General features: G+C 34.8%; 1 pseudogene across 1 annotated transcript; it reads right to left on the minus strand.

The window, feature by feature from the left end:
• Positions 1 to 1,749: 1,749 nt before the first annotated feature.
• LOC308415394 (small ribosomal subunit protein eS25-like) lies at positions 1,750 to 2,127 on the minus strand (annotated as a pseudogene). Its single transcript has one exon. The product of its transcript is annotated as a small ribosomal subunit protein eS25-like (transcript).
• Positions 2,128 to 19,621: the final 17,494 nt, after the last annotated feature.

Consider the following 19,621-nt stretch of genomic DNA (forward strand, 5'->3'; position numbering starts at 1 on the left):
AATAGTATAATTTTGTGATCACTGTAGAAATTTATTATAAAATTAGCATTAGAAATACAGGTTTTATTTGATATATATTTTTTACATTTCAAATGTTATCCTCTTTCCCTGATTCCCCTCCATAAACTCCCTATCTGACCTCCACCCCCCTTGCTTCTGTGAGGATGCCCCCCATCCACCCACTCCCTCACCCCTCCCTGCCCTGACCTTGCCAAATACAATGACTAGCAATGTTTTGGAAGAGAATTGTGTCTTTACTATCGCCAACCTTCACCATTTCACCATACTTGTCGATCCATATAAAGTTTTCCTTGATATAACATCTGGGCTTTTATTATATTATTGAAAAAATTTCATAAAAATTACATTTTAATCAGTTTCCCCTCTCACAATTCCTCCCTGATCCTACCTACCTCCGCACCCACCAAACTCTATGTCCCTTTGCTTTCTAATTTTTACTAGATAGACTATGACAGCCAGAAATGCTACTGTAGTTAAATATTCTTGAAATACTTTTCTTTGAAAAACAGGAATTTCACTTTCTTTCTACAGGATGCATAAATTAAAACTTTCAAGTTCATTTAATATCACAACAAACTAAAATATTGTTAAAGAACTTCATATGTAGGTTTAAGTATTTTTATTTATTCTTTGAGTTCTCGATAAACATATAAACACACACACACACACACACACACACAAAGACACACCTTTATTATATCAACACTCCACTCACCTACAACTCCTATTAGCTACTTCCCAAATTAATTTCCCACCCAACTGCATGTCATTTCCTTTGTATATGATTCATTGAAAGCAATTAGTGTTTCCCATATGTACATGGTTGTGTTCATCCACTGGAATGTGGGTCTATCACCACTAGCCACAGCTCTAAGGAATACTGACTATACCTCTTCCAGTAAGCCTTCAACTATCAGTACCTCCTTACCTAGTACTTGGTGGGGCCACAGAAAATACTCCATACCCATGCTGAAGTAATAATAGACTTGATTTGGTTCATGTCTTTTGCAAAATATCACAACTCTTATAATTTTGTAACAGCTATGTCTAGAACACAGATTTCATAGTTTTGTTTTCAAATCCTACAATTCTTACAATCATTGTACTTACTCAACTGCTTTGCTTTCTGAGGCTTGAGGAGGTTATGTGAATAGATAACCCTTTTGCAGCTCATTTGTTCTTAACTCAGTTACTTGTTCTTAGCATTTCAAATGGTTCTGAGTCCCTGCATCAGCAATAACCAACTGCAAACAGCAGCTACCCTGATTAAGGCTGAGAGACATACAGATCTGTTGGTACAAACATACTTAAAAAGTCGTTTGACAGCATAAACATTTAGAAAATAACAAGATTTATAATCATTCCAGCCATGTGATTTTTGACTAGGTTTATATCCCAGACATGGCTGTTCTCCTGTGTAAATATAAAGTATATTTGATTGTTTGATTTCTAAGATGTCTCTGTGTTTTTGTCTTGAGCCTGCTTCTTACTTTGACTGGCCCCATGATTTTCCTATATTTCGGTTATTTAAGAGTTATAAAATCAGAAATTGCCTCCAGGAAATCTTTAGGCTTAAACAAAAAAGTCTATAAAATGTTTTCAAGAAGATATGTTGAATTATTTTTATATTATTTACAGGATTTTTACATTGATAGTTATTTCTTTTTTTTTTTTTTTTTTGATTCAATAAAGTTTTATTTTCCCAAATGTACAGCTGATTGAAGCTGTTCATGCATCTTCACCAGCAGCTGGGGCATCTCCACCCTTTGTGTTCCTGGTGTAAATGACTTGGGCTCTGTGCTTTGAAACCAGCTTGATAATTCCTTTACTAAGTAGCTCCTGAAGGGCTGCCCTGGCCAAGGAACCTTGAATCTTCAGTCTCTCAGAGACCATGGCTGGAGTGATAAACTTATAGTTGGGAACTTCCTTACAGAGTTTGTCGTATGCAGCTTTGTCAAACAGGACGAGATTGTCCAGTTTGTCCCGAACTTTGCCTTTGGACCACTTCTTCTTTTTGGCCTTGCCACCAGATTTATTTACTGGGTCTTTGTCTTTTTTGGCCGACTTTCAGGCATCTTTCTTCTTCTTGTCGTCTTTGGGCAGCATAGCGAAGCTCAAAGAGTAGTACGGACCACAGCAGCCTCACTAAGATGTCGGAAGAAAAGGAACGATAGTTATTTCATGTTAAAATATTTCTGAGCTTAAAGACACCTTTGAAAATTAAATTATTTTCATATCATATAAAATCATGAATTTCTTAGTGACTACCTTTAATCGTCACTTCAAGAACTCGACCATATAACATTTACCAGGCATAGGAAGTAGAAATTCTTGTTAGCATGGCTTAACTTCTAAAAAGCAATAAAAAGAGATAAAAATTTGTTAACTTCATTTTTCCTTTTATCTTTTAACAAGTAGTGGATTTGAATAACAACGGTTTATACCGATTATAATGTACACTGCCATTGTAACAATGGCAGGAAGAATATTAATTTGAGGCTTATTATCTGAATGGACAAGAAACTATTATTATTGCACAAATCTCGTGAACTGAGTTTGATACCAGGAACCGGCAATAAAGGTATGAAAGATTCCTCTGAATTTCCTGTGATCTTCACGTGTCCAACATGACATAAACACACATACAAATATGCCATGAATACATATAGATGCAAATAATAAAACAGCTTAACAAGAATGTTAGGCTGCATGATGACCAAATTTGGAAAATAGTGGCCTGAAATGATTTGTCTAGCAACTTTTAGTCATTTTTCTATACATCACAAACTATTATTATGATTTCTTTTAGCATATTGTTCTTAAAGCAAATCAGAAATAATCTCTAATTGTTCAGAGTTAAAGACATACATACTATTCATAATGCATACTTCAACATTTATGTTTTGACAAAAAAAAAATTGGTCCAACGGGCACTCAGCTTGCAGAAGAATGAAAATAGACCCTTTCTTTTTTTCTTTTTTTTTTTTAAAAAACTTTATTTTACAAAACAAAGATAAATGTACGGATTTTAAACATTTTTTGCTTAAAATTATACATTTTTGTCAGTACTTTTTTTCAGATATTAAAATAATTTTTACATAAAACTATATGAATATATTTTTTAGTGAGTACTTGATTTTTTTAAAGGTTTGATAGTATGCATTGAAAACTTAATAGTTACAATGAGCATAAAGTACATGTAAAACAAAATGTAACATGGAAATAGTTAAAGTTTACTTGTTTTGTAAATATTTTTTGTTTTGTTTTGTTATCATTATTTCTTGGAATTCATACAGTCAGTGAGTTGTTTCTGGGGGAGTGCAAGCCTCTGGGGTTAGTATCCCACTATCAGTGACTGCATATTTGTCTGTTCTTTTGTGACTGGGTTATCTCACTCAGGATGATATTCTCTAGATGCAGCCAATTCTTAAGAATTTGGTTAAGTCATTGTTTCTGGTGGCTGAGTAGTATTCCATTGTGTATATGTACCACAATTTTTGTATCCATTCATCTTCTGAAGGACATCTGGGTTCTCAGCATGCAAAAAAAAAAATGAAAATAGACCCTTTCTTATTTCTTTGTACAAAGCTCAAGTGTAAGTGGATCAAAGATCTCCACATTAAACCAGATACACTGAAACTATTAGATGAAAAAGTAGGGAAAACCTTAGAACACACAGGCACAGGAGAAAATTTCCTGAACAAAACACCAATGGCTCAAGCTCTAAGGTCAAAGATTAACAAATGGGACTTAATGAGATTCCAAAGTTTCTGTAAGACTAAGGACATTGTCAAGAAAACAAAACGGCAAGGAACAGAATGGGAAAAGACCTTTACCAACACCACATCAGATAGAGGCCTAATATCCAAGGTATACAAGGAACTCAAAAAGCTAGACACCAGAGAATCAAATAACCCTATTAAAAAATGGGGTACAGAGCTAAACAAAACATTCTCAGTTGAGGAACACCGAATGGCTGAGAAACACCTGAGGAAGTGCTCGACATCCTTAGCCATCAGGGAAATGCAAATCAAAACAACCCTGAGATTCTACCTCACACCAATCAGATTGGCCAAGATCCAAAACTCAGATGAATGCAGATGCTGGCCAGGCTGAGGAGAAAGAGGAACACTTCTCCACTGTTTGTGGGGTTGCAAGCTAATACAACCACTCTGGAAATCAGTCTGGTGATTCCTCAGAAAATTGGATATAGTACTACCTGAAGACCCTGCTATTCCACTTCTGGGCATATACCCTAGAGACACTTTAATACACAACAAAGTTATATGCACCACAATGTTCATAGCAGCTCTATTTATAATAGCCAGAAGCTGGAAAGGACCCTTTCTTATCTCCTTGTATAAAGCTCAAGTGTAAGTGGATCAAAGATCTCCACATTAATCCAGGTACACTGAAACTATTAGAAAGAGAAAGTAGGGAAAACCTTAGAACACATAGGCACAGGAGAAAACTTCCTGAACAGAACACCAATGGCTCCTGATATAAGGTCAAAGATTGACAAATTGGACTTAATGAGATTGCAAAGTTTCTGTAAGACTAAGGACATCGTCAAGAAAACAAAATGGCAGCCAGCAGATTCGGAAAAGATCTTTACAAACCCCACATCTGATAGAGGCCTAACATCCAAGGTATACAAAGAACTCAAGAAGTTAGACACCAGAGAATCAAACAACCCTATTTTAAAAAGGGGTACAGAGCTAAACAAAAAGTTCGCAATTGAAGTATATGGAATGGCTGAGAAGCATCTAAGGAAGTGCTCAACAAACTTAGTCATCATGGAAATGCAAATCAAAACAACCCTGAGATCCCACCTCATAACAGTCAGAATGGCTAAGATCAAAAACACAGATGACAGCAGATGCTGTCATGGATGTGGAAAAAGAGGAACACTTCTCCACTGTTGGTGGGGTTGTAAACTGGTATAACCACTCTGGAAATCAGTCTGGCAATTCCTCAGAAAATTGGACATAGTACTACCTGAAGACCCAGTTATTCCACTTCTGGGCATTTACCCCAGACAAGCTTCAACATACAACAAAGACACATGTACCACAATGTTCATAGCAGCCCTATTTACAATATCCAGAAGCTGTAAAGAACCCAGATGTCCTTCAGTAGATGGATGGATACAAAAATTGTGGTATATTTACACAATGGAGTACTACTCAGCTATCAGAAACAATGACCTTATGAAATTCTTAAGAAAATGAATGCATCTAGAGAATATCATCCTGAGTGAGGTAACCCAGTCACAAAAGAACAGACATAATATGCAGTCACTGATAATTGGATACTAACCCCAGAAAGCCCTGAACACCCCAGAAACAACTCACAGACTGTGTGAAGTTCAACAAAAACAAAGGCCAAAAAAATAATAATAAAATAAAAATCATTATGCTTAATCTTTCACACCAAGAAAACTTAGACTATTTCCAGGTTACATCTTGTTTTACATGTACTTTAGGCTCATGGTAACTAGTAAAATTTTAAGGCATACTATCAAACCTTTAGAAAAATCAAGTACTGACAAAAATGTATTCATATACTTTTATGCAAAAATGCCTTTAAAATCTGTATATTTACCTTTGTTTTTTTTTTAAATAGAGTTGTTCAAATAAAACAAATGATTCAATTGGGGCATGGCTAGGGATGCAGAGTGAAAGGGAATTTCACAGAACAAATATTGTTTAAGAAAACTTTAAATAATATGTATAATTCTAACAAGTAAAATAATTATGTATATATTGCATGCAAAAAAAATAAGATTTTTACAAGACCAAATGTATCAAAATCCATTGTGTGTTAAAAAATTTTGTGTAATCTTGAATTAATGAGGTGAAATGATTAAAGTATTACAGAAGTTTAGTTGAATATTCACTGTTATGTACAGGCTATTAGGTACCTTTTCAGTTGTATTAAAGGAGTCTTAATTTTGTTATGATACAGACTCAAAATTATATGATATCATTTGTATTCCAGATGAATAAACATGGTACACATGTAAAATTTCAGTTACTACAAGAAAATTTTAAAGAGAAGACTATATATATAAGGTATCCAATGGAAAGCAATGAAATCCTGACTTAACAAGATGTTAGTACTGAAAGGGTAGAGATGTAGTCAAAAAATAGTAGTTACACTGAATTTAACAAGTCTATTAAGGAAAGGGGAAAGGAGGATTCCTAGGTGAGCTGACATTCTGGAATTTGAGTGACTGGAAAGAAACATGACCATTCAATGAAGTGAGGAATAAATAAAATGACCTGTGACATATTAAATAATTTAGAATAATCCTATTTGATTTTGTCTATTGAAAGCTGGAGATAAGGAACTTAGCAAACTAGTTCATAGGTCATTTATCATAAGTCCCACTTGAATCTGAAGGGATACATTTTCCTTCCGATTCATACAATGATGGATAAGCCCGTTGTCTCTCCTGGCTAATGAAAATGTTGCTTGTAAGAGCGATATGTACTTCATATTAGATGGGAATATAGCAACAATGTTAGAAATATGAGCCTTAATGCTAAATGGTACTATTTGTTGTCAATTCAAATTAATTTCTCAAAAAATGTTTCTCAAGTTTCATGTTTGTTGTGCTATGTGTCAATGGGAGGAGCATTGCTGTCTCTATTCCTCGGCCAATCAGAGGCTCTTCCAGAATGTTGGAAGGTAAAGAATAGCAGGAGTCCTGATATCTTTAAAAATTTGCTTCAAATAGCAAGTTGTTGTCAAGTACCAGTTTCCTCTCTTCTGTGGATTTAGCTTCTACCTCTAAGTTTAGTTTTACCTGAGTAATTTCACCAAGTGTGTTTTGCTAATTCTATTTGCTCTCCAGCAGTTGGCAGTGAGGCTTTTGGATGTTGCCAATCTAAGTTGGCACGTTGACTTCTCAGTTCCTCCATTAGCCATGGAAAGAGTTTCATACTTATATGCCATTCATGAAAATATTCATATTCTTTCTGATTCACCATTTTAAAATGTATTGGTAAAATTATTAATAATATGACACACCACAGAATGATTTAAGAGGAAATGACTTGAGAAGAAATCAAGGGGTTGTATAATTAGGACTTTGATTAACTTTGGGTATGCTGTCTCAGGAGAAAGTGAGATTGCTTTGTAATGAGATGTAAACTGGAAAAGTGAAAGCTACAAACACAAGAAACTTCTCCAAATTCAACAATAAGTCCACATTCAACAACAACTGCTATATATTATTTGTTATGTTTTATGTTACTTAGAAAGTCCTTTGTGTGCTTTGGATACTTTAGTCATTCATTCAGGATTACCTGTCCTGGGAATCACAGATCTACTGAACCCAAAACAACAATATGTCATCGCTTTTACCACTATATATCCTACAAAATCAACCTTAGAACATTTTTACGGAAAACACACTTCTGAAAATCACCCACTATTTTTGAGAAGTGGAGTGTGTCTACCGATCAAGCAATGAAACATAAAGACAGCTTGGGAAAAAATATGTTTCACATCAAAGAAAATCATAATATTTGATATACTTGAGATTATATTTGGGATTAAGACAGTGAAAACACAGAATTTTCATTAGGAAATTAAGGAAGACACAGAAAAATAGTAGAGCACATGAGTTAGTTAATGTTCTATTGCTATGAAAGGAGAGCATGACTAAGATGACTTACAGAATAAAGCATTTAATGGGCAAATCAAAGTTTCTGAGGGTTACTTCATTACCATCATGGTGGAAGGCATCATGACAGGCAGCCAGCCATAGTGCTAGAGCAGTAGCTCAGAACCTACATTAATTCATAAGCATATGTCAGAGAAAGAACTGATGATGCCATTTGCTTTAAAAGCTCTAAGCCCATCACCAGTGATTATTGTCTTCAAATGTGAGGAAAATTAAAATATAAAGTAAGTATAAACTATTATAATTATCATAACTATCAAGGGGAAAAGACTAAAAATAATTAAAATTAAACTACTATGCCTCAACACAAATACAGAGCCAATAAATTGTCTCAGTTATAAACAGTGAAATCAGCTAGTATCAATATAAAGTTCTGGTTTTAGACTTTGGCTTCTAATGAAATTCCAAAGTGTTTTTTTTTTTTTTTTTTTTTTTTTTTTTTTTTTTTTTTTTTTTTAATTTCAATCTGGCTGTAGAAAAAAGAAGAAAAACATCTAACAAAGCAATTGGACCAAAATTCACACTAACTATAAAATTAAAATATTTGCAATGAAGGAAGTATTAAAAATATTAGAAATTAAATTGCACAACATAAAATGGGCCCTTTTGTTATCTTCATCTTCGTACTGTGCTTCTCCACCTATACTCATAGTACTGGCTGACACAATACAAACTATCTACTCCCCCGAAGCCAGGGAACTAGGAGACCTACCCCTCTTGCCCTTATCCTGAAAATGATATTAATATTCATGCTATCATGTATCTCTTTTTCTTCAAGGATTCACACATTCTTTTTTAAGCACAGCCTTCATGCTCCCATCTGCATTTTCCACATGCATCGATCATCTACAGTGGTATCTGCATATCAACATGAACAAGTATTACATCTTACCAGGTTAGGCTTGCCTTCTAGATTTTCAATTTCTAACTCACTTGATAAACAGATAAGTTACAATATTTGCCTTTTAAATCAAAACCTGGATTATAACACTGGTCTTCTGCAGAAACAATTGAGTCTATAGCAATTTTCTCTAGAGAAATATGTATTCAATTAATATTAATTGGTATAGTGCTTGGACTTCTAGGTACACAGTCAGATGAACTCCAGATAGACATCACACCTTAACGTTTTCTTGTCAGAAAATTCCTCCTCACATTTTGCCTAAAATCCCTCATGATGCGATTTACACTCAATTCCCCTTGTTTTGTCCTAGAAGATTGAGACCAGCTGGTGCGCATTCTCTGTGTAATAGCTCTTTATACACTTAAAGACCATTATTAAATCCCCTCTTGGCCTTCTATTTTCCAAGCTGAACAGGCCTAGTTCCATTAACCTTTCTTCATAGCCCTTATTTTTCAATGATTTAATCATGTGGTAACAGTCCTGTGAATCCTCTCTATATCCAACAAATCTTTTCAACCATAGAACTCCAGAGTAGATATATTTTTTTAAAGATCAAATAATTTCTAAATCTCAGGACAAATTTATTTCTTCTAAAATATGGAGTCATATTGATGCTGTCACTTAAGGATTTAACTACTAATGTTTACCTATTTATGAGAAACACTGAGCAGCTTGTTGCCTAAGTCAATCCAGACACCTAGAAAATTGGCCCTGAACCTCTTTTTATATGTAAGATTTCATAAAATGAAGTGACATTGACTATTAGTCAATGACCATTGACTATTCTGTTCTTCACTTATTTTTCCAGTCACAGCAACTATTATGCAATGTCAAAAATTCTTAAGTGTGAAGTTATGATACAAAATAAAAATGTTATAATGATATTAGTGTTTCATGATTTAGAAATATTGTAGATTTTGACTTAGATACCAACTATTTAGACAAGTGAAATGACTCAGTTGGTAGAAACTTGCCAAATGAGTCCGTCACCTGAACTCATTGCCTAGAATGCACATGGTAGAGAGAACCAACTACCTGTAGCTGCTGCCCTCTGACCTCCACACGCATGCCATGACATGTGTTCCTGCCCCATATATATCACAGGTACAAACATGCTTTAACACAAACATGTTATTGTCAATCTTAAAATATTACTTACAAATAAATATATGGAAATGGAAACATTTGTACTGAACCAAGTAACCCAGGCTCACAAACATAGTGTGGTATCTCTTATATGTGAATTCTAGATTCGGATCTTTAGATTTGTGTTTTTAATTTAGAGTACCCACAGAAGTCAGAAAACTAGAAAGGAGCTATGTGGAGAGTTTTAAAAAGAAATAATAGAACATACCTGTTATTAAAAAGGAGAGGGCAATCATTGAGTGAAAGTTCAGTTGTGAAGGAGGAGGGGAGTATAAATCAGAGGACATGCTGGATTGAGAGATAACTAACATGAGAATGTGTTAAAATATCATAGTCGGAAACTTAAAGTGTCATTAAAATATATTTATATATTATGCATGGAGTGATGGTAGCAGATAATGTTCCTGCCAGAAGCCACTCTATATAAAATAAATTCTATAGTGCTAAGGATGAGGTATCACACGTCAAATTATTGGTTGGAGAAGGGGTCCTAAATATCCCACAGAACAATTGTAGACTTATTGCTTTGTTTTTCCCATCAGAACTTGATATGAATACAGTATTAAGAAAATGCTACATACTTTGACAAGACATGGAAAAATCAAGGAGGTACTTATTAAAAAAATATTTTCATGTGCTAGTAAGAGAAAACTGTGTTAGGCTTTGTTGGGGGGGTACGTGTTAACAGTCTTAGAATTTTATGAATAATATGAGCTACAATATAACCAGCAAGGCAACCATGTTGGTGTGCTCATGTGTACAATAGTGGTACAACTGTTCCCATGTAGACCAGCTGCTTCTGTTAGAGTTAAGGTCTACTCCACGGATGGCAACATATACCTGGCATTGTGAATCTGGGGAAAAAAGTACTTCTGCAGAATGTGTAAGACACAGATGGAAACCTACTTTTATTACTTTGCTAAGGGCACTTTGTGGGAGAGGAAAAAGACTCTAAGAGCCAGCTCTCATAGACGACTGTTGAAAATTTGTGTCTTCACACATGACAAAGCTGTTTCATTCATGAACTACAGCATATGTAGTTGTTTATATCAGACCTACATAAGAAAAAGCCAGTAAAACTCACAGACTTGATGGGGAAGAGGCTCAGAAAGTCTTACCTCAGCTGTAGAACTCTTGGCAGTTGATAATTTCCTGAGGGAAGTACAGTCATTTTGTAGGAATGTGATCTATGTTCCAGTGGCTAGATCTGTATGATCAGGCACACATTAGTGACATGAACTATACTCTGGATTAGAAAGGCATGAAAAGGAAGAAAAGATGTGAAGACTATGAGAGGGAGGAACAGCACTAACTAGATTCTATGTTTATTTTTTTTTTTCTTTTAGCATATAAAAGTTTTAAAAGAAGGAGATGAGGACTATGGGAGGCGTTGGAAAGGAAAAGGGGAGGCAGATATCATCTGCAATTCTAGTATTCAACTTTTAAAGGATGTTTTTTAATCAATTATATAGAATAAGATATATATTTATATGTATATATAATTTTTAAGTGAATATCTAGTGTTTTCATTTATTACAAATGCTCTCTTTCCTTTACTTCAGTGCATGGTTTGACATATTTATTAAAGTTAGATGTTCATAGTTGTGTGAATTTATCCGAGTCTTCTATTATGTCCCATGCTCTACATCTCTAATTTTGTTCTAGTGTTGTGTTACATTAGACACTATGACATAGTTGTGCAATCTGAGGTCATTTATATATAATGCTCTGGCTCTTATTTCTAAATATAATTGCTTTGGCAGAGCTTGGTTTTTTATATTTCCATATTAATTTGTGGGTTGATTTCTTATCCTATCCCTTAAATAGTACTATCATAAAATGTTTGATAACAATGAACTATAGGTTGATTTTAGTAGAAAAAAAAACCCAGCAAGTTAATAGACTTTATAATATCTTGATCAAAAACATGATAATGTGGGAAAGAAAATTTTTGAAAATATCCTATTCGTTATGTATTTATGGTACTGGAATTATTAAAAACTAGTAAAAAGGAGATTTTGGTTAAGGGTAAAAAGTCTGTCTCTCTCACAGATGCCATGGCTACTGCTTTCCTTCTCAGCAATGACACGACAATTGCACATCTAGGCTGAGACTGTGAGGTAACTAGTAGTATGGCCTGAAGCCCTGTGGATGTCTTACAAGCCTGCCTGAGCTAGAAGGAGCAGTTTGAAGTATCAGTAGCTCCTGACATTTTTTTTTTTACACTTTTGGTTATACTTCCTGCACAAACATCTTCATTTCATCATGGACAAAGATTTAGATTTTGATTCAAACGAGCGGCTCCTTGTAACAATTATGATCACGTGGACAGTATTACTCCTGTTCCTGATAGTATTCTTCATAAAACTCTGTGTTGCTTTCTACTATTTCATTCGTAGAAGGCGCAACTTTTACAACATACTTTAAACAGAATGTGGCCACTTTGGAGACAGCTGCAGGTCAACATTGGTGGAAAACAACAAACTCACAGGTCAGTTTTTATTTATGTTTTAGTGAAGTGAAAATCTTCTATACTTTCAAAATATTGTAACAAAGCAGAATTAATCAGTGTGGAATAAATAGCATTATCTTTATGAAAACAAATCAATGATGTGATTTTGATGTCTAGTGCTAGCTGAGTTATTTTGAAGTCAATATTTGAGAATGATGTAATATACAATTAAAAGAGAATTTGGGTAATTGAACATATTTCTATTAAAGTAACATAGAATATTTAGTATGTCTACAATAAATATTCTGTTGCTTTCAGTAAACTTTAGTATATCTGAAACAAAATGAGAGAAATACTTCTTTAATGACAATGCTAAAAGACAGTTATGACAATATTTGAAATTATACTACATGATGTTCAAAAAGAAAAATGCATATTAACAACAAATGATTGAAAATAAAAGAGTAGTAATGAAAAAAATTGCTTTTCACTGACTGTCCATAAAATGTACTTCAATAGAAACTGTAAGAGTAAATATTTGGAATAGCTCAAATTTGATATACATGTTTATCATACTTTAAAATATTATTATCACTTTATGTAAAAATTAAATTCATTTAAGGATTTTCTTGGAAGGCATATTATATTTTAAGGGAAGTCATACACACTATAAAAAGGAAGGAATAGAAAAATTGCTATAATACTCACTGATTTTAAAAAATGAAAAGTTATAAAACCATTTGTATTTCATCTTTCTTCACAGGCAAAAATGAAATCCAAATAAAAAGATCACACCACCAACTGTTACATGGATCCATTTATTAAGTACTTGTTGGGGTCCAGCCTCAAGAGGACTCGGGGGTCATCAATGACTAGGGGTACCTGGTAGGAGAATAAGAAAACAAACAATTGAGGAAGCTGACAGAATTGTTCGTGCAGTGAGAGCTTCTGAACTTGCGAGTCAGAAGGTTCTGCACACTTGACTCAACCCCAGTCTTTCATTGAAATCATACAAGGAAGTTTGGTTACAAAGTTCATAGGGCATGGTTCTTTATTTTCCTATGCCAACATTTTCTCCGAAGATGGAGTAATATGGATTTAGAACAGGGGGAAAAAGTGAGGAGAGCTATAAAATCTCAAACATAAACATTTCATAGCAAGCACAATTATTTTGTATTTCCCGACCACCAGTCTCCGGTGAGGTCGGGAAAGCAGTATTGCAGTTACAAAGTCAATAACGTTCAGACATGTGTGAGGCAGTATGGTTTCATAAAACGGCAAATGTAAGGTTATATTGCTAATCCTGTCTCTCTACAAAAGCATCCTTAACCTGTATGGAGAATTCCTAGAAGGCTGCCACCATCATCCCTGAACCCAATAAACCCATTGCTGACTTTCTGGGAAACATTTGTATGTTATTCCCTTCTTGGTTTTATAATAAAAGTGCCCTGGTTTTATTATACAGAATTGAGACTAACACTGGGAAACTGCTGCAGATTTACTCATCTCCGTTCAAAGCTCTAGGATACTTTCATTTGCACTTTAAGAGAGTGACCACAACATACAATTCTCTTGAATTCATTAACAGCTTTCACTTTAATATTATTGGTAATGTCTAGCTCTGGATATCAAGAGGGTTCCTACTAGGTCTTGCCAGGTCACCAAATACCAGTTTAATCAAAGAAGGAGGAAAGAGAAGGAACAGTAAATACATAAGGAGAATGATAAGTACTAAGAATAGTTTCGGAAATGACATCAGGAGGTACTTGCACCAAAGTAGCAGACCTTGAGGCCCCTCAGTACACATACTAGGGCCCGCAAGAGGGCATAGCCTAACACCCTGAAACAAGGTACCCCTGGCAGGTTTTATTCCTTGTCATCAGGGGTCCCAGGCACCTCAAGCTTAATGTGAGATGTTTTCACACCTCCAGGCTCAGAAATGCACAGAAATAAGGTCAAAATATGTATTGACTTGACATGTATGTGTGTGTGTGTGTGTGTGTGTGTGTGTGTGTGTGTATGTGCGAGCACTTGAGGTCCACTAAATATTTAGCTTCATCATCTTATATAGTTTTACATATAGGACATTCATTTTCAAATTACCATACAATGTAATATAATTTGTTACACATAAGCACAAACTTATAAAAAGAAATATTTACTTTCCTAAAGAGCAAAAAAAAACATCTTTGTATCCTGGATGACATGCCTTAATGGACAAAACAAGGAAATGACTCTACACAAGTCGATCTTGATGAAGAAATTAGTTTACTAGGCTTACAAGAGCATGGACGATTCAACCATAGATATAAGAACATGGTTTACACCCAAAAGAGGTCCATCACAGAAAAGTCTTACCCAGGTGGAAAACAACTTTCTCCTAGCACCTACATAAGATCCCTCCTTCAGTTACCTTTACACATTCTGTATATGCTAATATCTCCCAAGACCACTTGCAGTTTTTTTCCTCCAAGTCAGTTCTCGATTTCTCCAAACACATCATCACTTGTGTGAACTTCCACAGTCCTTCATGTAATTTCTCTCTTAGAATAGTCTATCGATCTATATTGTAACTCTTCTCTTTCCTTGTGTTACACAGAGGCAAACTCCCATCTACACCTAAGACTATATTTTTCTTAACAATTTTGTTTTAGATTCACTTGTGTAGTTAATATTTTATTTTATCTGCATTCTCAAAAATCTTAGAGTTAACATTAAGATATTCTGTTCCTGATATACAACACCTGAAAAAATTCAATTAACATATTCATACATAATATTTATTTATATAGTATTTTATTTATAGATTAGGTAAAAATAAACAAAGCCAATATATCTCACCCTTTTGGGGGGGGTCTTTGTTATTACTTATCTTTTTCTCAGTACTTCATTACAGAAATCAGTCATTTCAGTGGTTAAACAACAATTTTTATGTTTATTCTCCAACTTTATATTTCACTTCTCATTAGTCTTTATTTCTTTACGTTTGTTCTCAGTTAGTTAATTAGGCTGTATTTTTCTCGTTCCTTGAGATAAGTACTGAGAATGTGTGATTGATTTTCACCTTCTATTTCAAATATATACATTTAAATTTGAATATTTCCTTTTAATTATTCTTTACTTAAGTTACATATATACATATATGTATATATATTGTATATTTGTCTTGCATAATTCTTAAAGAACAAATTACATATGATTGAATACAGGATTTTAATTTAGAATGATTTTTAAATTGTCAGCCCTAAAAATAAATGTGCAGATAATATTATTCAATCCAAAATGCTTATATTTAAAAATATATAGATACTTATGTGTGTACATATGCATGCAAGTAGGAACAATCAAAACATATGCCATGAAATTGAAAGAACAAGAAGGTATATATGAGATACTTTGAACAGAGAAGAGGAGAAGAAAAAATGATGTAATCATATCATAATCTCAAAAAATATATATTACTATATTTTTCAGAAAAGTAACATATATCAAGAAAGACTATAGTGAAGCCCCCCTCATTTACTTTGTGTTATAATATTATTTTACATTATCATAATACATTTCTGAGAACTAAGACACTAATATTTACTTTTTTGCTTTTTACTCATAATTTTATTAATTAAATTATGTATTTACTTTACATCTTGATCACCCTCCTTTTTTCCAAGTCCTTCCCTTTCACCTCCCTTAACCCACACACATGCTTCCTTCCCTTCTACTCAGAAAAGACCTCCCATCTCTAACAAACCTTGGAATATCAAGTTGTACTAAGACTAGGCACATCTCCTTTTGAGGCTAGACAAGGCAGTCCAGCTAGGGGAAGTGGATACAAAGCTGTAGCCAGAGACAACATGAGCTGCAGCTTTAGGAGTCTCACATATATGCCTTTGTGGACGAGTATAGAATCATGAGCCCCAATACCTGTAGAAACCATTAACTGCTTATGAATCTGGAGGGGGAAGTTAAGGCATCATCTAACTTGACTTCTTTTTTCTGGTCTAAGATCAAGTCCAAAATAGTACCAGTCTTTAGAGTTCCTTTTGATTTAGGATAGTGCCTGCCCATATATATTAATTTCTTACAACATTCATAATCAGGAAACATGTTAGAGAATCTGTAAGATATGTAAAATATTCCCTGATTTGAGGTAACATTTGCAATATGGTTTTCCATGCATAACATGATTATTGTTCTCTTGAACTATCAGAATATATGCTGTTATGAAGGATTATTGCATAAAATTTTGCCATTTACGTTTTGTCATGGGGGGGGGTCCAGGAATCTGTTTCCTTCCTCCAAGCTAAACAGGCAGTTAACAGTTCCTTCCTCCAAGGCAAATAGGCAGTTAACAGTTTTTCCTGCAAGGTAAAGAAGCAGTTAACAGTTCTTTGAGACAGGGCTCCATGATGGTTTATTCTTGCCCAGGATTTATAGGCAGTTAACAGTCTCTAGGAGAATAAAGTGTCATGAAGGCAGTCAACAGTTTCTATGGGGATCTTTGCACCTTTCCAAAGACATATATGCAATTAGCGGTCAACAGATACAAGGAGGCAGGGCTCATGAGGCTTCAATACCTCCACCAAAATTTCTAGTTAAGAGTTTCTGTGAGGAGGATCCTGAAAGGCCATACCTCTCCCGAACATATAGAGACCAGTGTCAGTTTCTATGGGAGATCATTAATGAGGCCACTTCAATCTACATCTTCACATTCCACCATGTTTTCTCAATTCTATATCAAAGTTGAGACCAGAGGACTGTCTGCTAACACATGTACTGTATACTTTGTCTATTCACAATTTCTGTTAAAACAATTTCTAGTGCTAAGTTCATATGGCCACAATCATCCCCAATGATATATAGTAAGTACATAGACCATTAACAGTTTTCAGAGATGTGTGGGGGTTGTTGGGGCAGTCTTCACTTCATAAGTCTGTGTATGTGTGCTTCACTGGCAGAAAGAACTACATATAATCATCCATAATACGTAGGCTTTTATCCATGCTTCTATAAATAACCTTAGCTAAAATTATAGTTTTATGAAACTAAACTTGAATGGAATTATTTCTTGAGTACATCATTAGTTCATAAAGTACATACAGACTTATAGAGATTCCCCAGGAAATTATCTCCCAGAATTTCATTCTATGATGTGAAGCATGACCAAATCAAGGAAGAGTTTGAGATGACCCTTTTGTATTGTGTCTGTTCTATATAATGGGACATGCAACTGAGGCTAAACTGTCTGATGACAGAATGTCTTGAGGGCTATCCTGATACAGCTCTCTGTCTCATATGTGTGGCATGTGTTAAGATAATTTCTCTTTCCTGTGGTAGTTAGATTCTCCTTGCTTATGGATGAAAAGACATGCATGTAACTATAGCTGATCTCTATGAAAGCAGATTGTTTGTGGACCAAAGCCTAGAGTATTTATTTTTCTCTACAAAGTGCTACCTACAGTTTCTCTTCAGTTCCTTCATGAAAGGGGTGTGTTACCAATGGGAAGTTAACCTCTAAACTATTGATGGAGTAGAGAGCATATTATTCCTGAGTATAAGTAGTATGGGACAAAGTTAAAAACAGGTCATAATAATAGCCATGTGGCCATTGTTGTAAACAATACAATTTGCTACTATGTAATTGGGCTCATGCTGTTTTCCCAGAAAGAACTTGATCATTTATGGGAAGAATTACAGAAACAACCCAATGCCCAAAACATTCGATGTTGTCCCCTATATTGTTTTATGAAAGGGAAAAGAGGGAGAGAGAAAGAATGAGAATGAAAGTACAGATTAGATCTGTATTAAGAAGTAAACCCTACTTGGAACTTTAAATGATTAAATAATAAAGAAAATAATATTTTAAAAATATACCCCACAGGTTCCACCTTTGATACAGAGGAAGTGAAAAACCATAGTACAAGTTTCTTCATGAATGGGGAGGACTTATTAATGAGTCAGCACAGGAAATTGTAGTAATCAGGGAATATTTTATCACTGACCTATTTGAATTGAGAAAGATTGTAAACAAGAAATGAGAGAGCTTCTTACAACCTGGCTCATAGGTTATAGTCTGAATAGTATGGATGGAGAGAAATTGAGTAATTATTCACCCTTCAAGACAAACACGCATAATGTGAGGAAATTAGTACCTGATAGCCTGGCACATAAGAGTTATTAGAGACACTTGATTACTGCCAGATGAATGTCAAGAGCAAGAGAAGAAATATATATATTACTGAGATAACTCAGGACAAGAGAGGTACTTGATGCCCATTTTACTAGACCTCATAGGACCAACTATGTTCCTGATAGAATTTAGAATGAGGTTGATTCAGGAGGAAGCTCAGGTATGGTATAGGGCTTTAGTGACTCTGCTAAGCACCATGGTGAGACATAATCTATATGAGACAGGAGAGGCTTGAGCAGATCGAAGTGATTTAGACCAGCATGTAAATTGTGTCTGTAAAGTCCTAAAACAATCAAGAAGGACTTGGACAAATAAAAAGCAAATTACTCTGCCTATCACTCACAATGAAATCTACCAACATTTGTTCCCTGCTAAACACTCTAAGAAAAATGGCCAGAAAGCTAAATTCAGGGATGTGAGCCTCAATAATGCCTGGGTAAAAGTTCATTGGGAATATAAATGCCAGAGAAGTACAGGTGGAAAAGACTAAGCTTGTTTCAGGGGCAGGAAGCTGTTCCCCCAAGAAATCTATTTATATCTCTCTCAGGCAAGAGAGTATAATGGGTATGCAAATTGTTCTCCACCCCCATGCCTTCTCAGCAGCCAGATGTGGCAAATTGAGAGGTAATAGGGACCTGCAGCTAAGGCCCAGAAACTGTCAGGCTCAGGAGCATGTGAGGTACATCCTCTGAGAGCAATGCCTGGCTTCTGCTTGAGCCTAGATCAGTCTGAGCAAAGCATCAACCCAGGCTTCTCCAGGCCTGTTGAAGGTACAGAGGAACTCTGGCAATAAACACCACAGGATGTAGACTTCACGTGGCTCAAGAGAGGAAGTACAGATTGAAGAGTATTGAGGAAAGTGAAGCCTCCCATCCAAAAACATTGATCACTCAAGAAAATGAAACAAATATCGAAATCTTCATGCTGCATTGGACGCTGCCAATACTTTTATTTTGTAGAATTGTAGCTGCTCCAAAGATCAACTGGCACATCCCTGACACGATAGGTGGTAGATATTCAGAGGTCCCTTTATACTAAGATGTTTTCTTCTATGAATAAAAGTGCGACAATCCCCTTAGTATTTTATGGAAACATATACACATAACACTCAAGCACTCCAAAAATGTGTGTATGTATAAAAAATGCAAAATCACCTCAAACAGGCTACAAACAATAAATATGCATACCTATGAAATTCTTAGAGCTTGAGTTTATTGG

The sequence above is a fragment of the Micromys minutus genome (genome assembly GCF_963924665.1).
Source record: "Micromys minutus genome assembly, chromosome: X".
Taxonomy (NCBI): domain Eukaryota; kingdom Metazoa; phylum Chordata; class Mammalia; order Rodentia; family Muridae; genus Micromys; species Micromys minutus.